Source organism: Triticum dicoccoides, chromosome 6A, assembly GCF_002162155.2.
Source record: "Triticum dicoccoides isolate Atlit2015 ecotype Zavitan chromosome 6A, WEW_v2.0, whole genome shotgun sequence".
Classification (NCBI taxonomy): domain Eukaryota; kingdom Viridiplantae; phylum Streptophyta; class Magnoliopsida; order Poales; family Poaceae; genus Triticum; species Triticum dicoccoides.
In genome coordinates this window covers 231289090-231294895 of record NC_041390.1, presented here as the reverse complement: position 1 = coordinate 231294895, position 5806 = coordinate 231289090, and positions in this window count along the sequence as shown.

Genomic DNA, 5806 nt, shown 5'->3' with positions numbered 1-5806 from the left:
CGACTGCAATTGCATGTCTTCCAGCAAGGTTGCAACAAGTCCTTGTTTTGTCAGAGGGGCGGCGGGAGGGGGGGGTAGTTGCATGTGTAACAGTAGGGATGCAACTACAAGCATCGACCCCGACTGCAACTGCATATCTTCCAACAAGGTCGCAAGTGAAAATTGTTTTATCGAAGGGGGTGGGGGGAAAGGGGGGCAAGTTGCATGTACACACTAGGCATGCAACTACAAGTGTACCCCCGACTGCAAGTGCATGTCTTCAAGGTGACTCGCAACTGAACTTGTTTTGTCAGGGGAGGGGCGCAATTGCATGTGTTCCGCTTGGCATGCAACTGAAAGTGTCACCCTCGACTGCAACTTTGTTATGTTTTGCCGGTGTGGGAGAGGGAGAGGTGAGTAATTGCATGTTGGTCACTAGGCACGCAACATAGTGCAATTGCATGTTTTCAACGTGACTGTAACTATGTGTTGTTTTGTCGAGGGAAGTTGGCAATTGCTTGTCTATCACTAGGCATGCAACTGCAAGTGCCGTCCCAGACTGCAATTTCATGTCTTCACCATGACTGCAACTTTATGGTTTTTATCGGTGGGAGGGGCAATTGCATGTGTGCCACCAGGCATGCAACTCTAAGTGTCACCCCAGACTGTAAATCTAGGTGCGCATAGTGTTTGTTGGTCAGGAAGTTAGCAGTTGCCTGTTTTCCACTAGGCACGCAACTGCATGTCTCGCCCTCCATTGCACTTCCACTAGGCATGCAACTGCAAGTGTCGTCTCTGACTACAACTCTATGGTGCTTTCTTCGGAGGAGATGGTTGCATATCTGCTACTGGGCATGCAACTGTAAGTGTCACCCCGCTGCAACTTGATGGTGCTTATGTGTGTTTGTGGTGGGGAGCAATTGCACATCTACAACTAGGTATAATGCGACAACTGCTAGGATGGCTTGTGTGTAGTGATGAGACCAAGTACAAGTATATTTTCTAACATATTTTCTCATGTGTGATAAGAATGTCTCATAGTTAGGCTATTTTTTGCGGACCAGGCATCAAATGGTTAGGTTCCTTGTAATTAAACTAGTATATTAGCCTTCAAGTTCTAGGCATGCCACTAGTTCTTGTATTTTTCTGAATTTTATTTAGGCTTTCCACTGATGATTTGTTTAGTGAGAGAAAAATGTTTTTCGTTGACTAGAAGATGTCTATGATGACTTCGTCAATTTTAACATGTGATGCCGGCTCAATATCTCAAAGGTGCTTATAATGATAGGATGTGTGTACATGTATATATAAGAGGTAAGTGTATGTACATGTATGTGGACATCTATGATTGTATTGTGTTAAAAAAATTAAACAATCTTTATTTTGTCATTTCTTTTTCTTTCTCGAACTTTTTTCAAATCAATAGGCAACGAGCAAGAAAACATGCAATGGCCATCGGTTGCTGTAAAAAGTTGAATGATCAATGATTGACAACAGATCTACACCATCGTTTCAAATCAATAGCCGACAGCTGACGACAACCCAACAAATAGTGTGTGCAAACCCAGCCAAAGGCAACGAGCCCAGCACCAACAAAAGAAAAAAAAACATAAAACACCGAAGCCCACACAAACAGGCAAAGAAAGACCGATCGGAACCATGTTTTACTAACACAGATAAAGTGATGACATCAGCGACTGAGACTTCGCGAAGTCTAAGTCGACCGAGACCTAGACAAACCCATTCTTTTATTGGGTAGGCACTTATGCAGTTGCCTTCGTAGATTTCTTACTCCTTCCGTCCCGCTCCGTCGCTCCGAGCAGGATGGCAGTGAGGACGCTGGTCACGAGACCAAGCACATGAGATAATGTTGCGTGCATCATGAAAGTTGGGCATGATGCCCTCATATGTTGCAGCCGCAACACGCGGAAGCGGCAGCAAGAACAACACGGGGACAAAAATCACATATTTGACTTGTAGGCTAAATGAGTTCACGATCTGAACTACTCTTGAATTTTTTTTCACAAACTGATTGTTTTGTGTGGCGCCTGACAGCCGGGCGCTGCACTCCAGTATGCATCGCCTTTGTCTTAGGCATCGCATGCCTGACCAGCGTGGCAGCCTAGGGCTAGCCGCGGCCCCACATCCAGCCGTGCAGCGCCTAAGGCGTAGGCGCCACACTTGTAATGTGCAGCGCCTAGCGCTTAGGCGCCACACATGCAATGTACAACGCCCGATTCTTAGTGAAGGAAATATGCCCTAGAGGCAATAATAAGTTGTTATTTATATTTCCTTATATCATGATAAATGTTTATTATTCATGCTAGAATTGTATTAACCGGAAACTTGATACATGTGTGAATACATAGACAAAACAGAGTGTCCCTAGTATGCCTCTACGTGACTAGCTCGTTAATCAAAGATGGTTAAGTTTCCTGACCATAGACATGTATTGTCATTTGATGAACGCGATCACATCATTAGGAGAATGATGTGATGGACAAGGCCCACCCGTTAGCTTAGCATAATGATCGTTAAGTTTTATTGCTATTGCTTTCTTCATGACTTATACATATTCCTTTGACTATGAAGTTATGCAACTCCCGAATACCGGAGGAACACCTTGTGTTCTATCAAACATCACAACGTAACTGGGTGATTATAAAGATGCTCTACATGTGTCTCCGAAGGTGTTTGTTGGGTTGGCATAGATCGAGATTAGGATTTGACACTCCGAGTATCGGAGAGGTATCTCTAGGCCCTCTCGGTAATGCACATCACGATAAGCCTTGCAAGCAATATGACTAATGAGTTAGTTGCGGGATGATGCATTATGGAGCGAGTAAATAGTCTTGCCGGTAACAAGATTGAACTAGGTATGAAGATACCGACGATTGAATCTCGGGCAAGTAACATATCGATGACAAAGGGAATGACGTATGTTGTCATTGTGGTTTGACCAATAAAGATCTTCATAGAATATGTAGGAACCAATATGAGCATCCAGGTTCCGCTATTGGTTATTGATCAGAGATGTGTCTCAGTCATGTCTACATAGTTTTCAAACCCGTAGGGTCCGCACGCTTAACGTTCGATGACGATTTGTATTATGAGTTATGTGTTTTGGTGACTGAAGATTGTTCGGAGTCCCAGATGAGATTACGGACATGACGAGAAGTCTCGAAATGGTCGAGAGGTAAAGATTGATATATTGGACGATAGTATTCGGACACCGGAATGGTTTTGGGGTGTTTTGGATATTTATCAGAGTACCGAGGGGTTACCGGAACCCCTAGGAGAAAGTAATGGGCCAACATGGGCCATAGGGTAGAGAGAGGGCAGCCCACAAGGGGTGGCGCGCCCCCCATGGGAGTCCGAATTGGACAAGGGGAGGGGCGCGGCCCCCCTTTCCTTCTCCCTCTCCCTCTCCCTCTCCTTCCCCTTTACCCCTCCGAAAGAAAGGAAGGGGGGCCGACTAGGACTGTGAATCCAAGTCGGTTTCCCCCCATTTGGTGCGCCCCTAGGGCCGGCCACCTCCCTCTCCTCCTTTATATATGGGGGCAAAGGCACCCCAAAGAACATCAATTATTCTCTTAGCCGTGTGCGGTGCCCCCCTCCACAGTTTACTCCTCCGATCATATTGTCGTAGTGCTTAGGCGAAGCCCTGCGTGGATCACATCACCATCACCGTCACCACGCCATCGTGCTGATGAAACTCTCCATTGACACTTTGTTGGATCAAGAGTTCGAGGGACATCATCAAGCTAAATGTGTGCTGAACTCGGAGGTGCCCTACGTTCGGTGCTTGATTGGTTGGATCGCGAAGACGTTCGATTACATCAACCACATTAAGTTAACGCTTCCGCTTTCGGTCTACGAGGGTACGTGGACACACTCTCCCCCTCTCGTTGATATGCATCTCCTAGATAGATCTTGCGTGATCGTAGGATTTTTTTTGAAATTGCATGCTAAGTTCCTCTTCAGTGGCATACGAGCCAGGTCTATGCGTAGATGATATGCACGAGTAGAACACAAAGAGTTGTGGGCGATCATAGTCATACTGCTTACCACCAACGTCTTATTTTGATTCGGCGGTATTGTTGGATGAAACAACCCGAGCCAACCTTACATGACCACGTTCATGAGACCGGTTCCACCAACAGACATGCAACTTGTTTTGCATAAAGGTGGCTGGCGGGTGTATGTTTCTCCAACTTTAGTTGAATCGAATTTGAATACGGCCGGTCCTTGTTGAAGGTTAAAACAACACACTTGATGAAAATCGTTGTGGTTTTCATGCGTAGGTATGAACGGTTCTTACTAGAAGCCCGTAGCAGTCACGTAAAACTTGCAACAACAAAGTAGAGGATGTCTAACTTGTTTTTGCAGGGCATGTTGTGATGTGATATGGTCAAGACATGACGTGATATACGTTATTGTATGAGGTGATCATGTTTTGTATAAGTTATCGGCAACTAGTAGGAGCCTTATGGTTGTCGCTTTATTGTATGAAATGCAATCGCCATGTAATTGCTTTACTTTATCACTACGCGTTATTGATAGTTGTAGAAGCAATAGTTGGCGAGACGACAACGACGCTACGATGGAGATCAAGGTGTCAAGTCGGTGACGATGGAGATCATGACAGTGCTTTGGAGATGGAGATTGTGACGCCGGGATAATTAAGCTACAATAAACCCCTGCTAATGGTGCCATGTCATCACATTACTGTTGCTAATCCTCACTTTATCCAGATCACAATTCAAATTCAAATTCAAATTAAAGTCCAATATTCAAAATTTTCAAACATGCAAAATAAAATGTTCAAAGTGTGGCAAATTGTAACACCCTCGATGCGACTATATCTCCCACATGTCGAGGCACGACTTAGAGGCATAATCGCATTGAAGGCATATGTCGCAAGTTAGGCAATCTTCACAACATCCCATGTAATATAAATAATAAAGGGGAGATAACATAGTTGGCTTACACTCGCCACGTCAATCAAGTACATAAATAACATTACATCAACCAAACACTCATGGCCCGACTACGGCGCCAAAATAAAAGAGAACCCAACATGCGACACGGTCCCAATCACCCCCAACTGGGCACCACTACTAATCATCAGGAAAGGAAACATAGTAACATTGAGAGTCTTCGTCGAACTCCCACTTGAGCTCAAGCGCGTCACCTGGAGCGGAATCATCAGGCCCTGCATCTGGTGTAATAGTAATCTGTGAGCCACAGGGACTCAGCAATCTCGCACCCTCGCGATCAAGACTATTTAAGCTTATAGGTTAAGGCAAGGTAAATATGTGGAGCTACAGCAAGCGACTAGCAAGTATGGTGGCTAACTTATTCGCAAAAGAGAGCGAGAAGAGGAGGCAAAGTGCGAGCGAGAAACTAGAGAGCAACCTGCGCAAACATTACTCCAACTTCGTGTCCATTTCCCGGACTCCGCCGAGAAGAGGCCATCACGGTAACACACTCAGTTGATTCATTTTAATTAAGTTAAGGTTCAAGTTATCTACAACCAGACATTAACAAATTCCCATCTGCCCCTAACTGCGGGCACGGCTTTCGAAAGTTCAAATCCCTGCAGGGGAGTCCCAACTTAGCCCATGACAAGCTCTCATGGTCAAGAAGGAATAGACCTCCTCCCAAGACGTTCCGATCAGACTCGGTATCTTGATACTTCAAGACAACTCCGACAATGGTAAAACAAGTCCAACAACACCACCCGTTGTGCCGACAAATCCCGATAAGAGCTGCACATATCTCGTTCTCAGGGCACACCGGATAAGCTAAGCGTACGGGAGCCAAC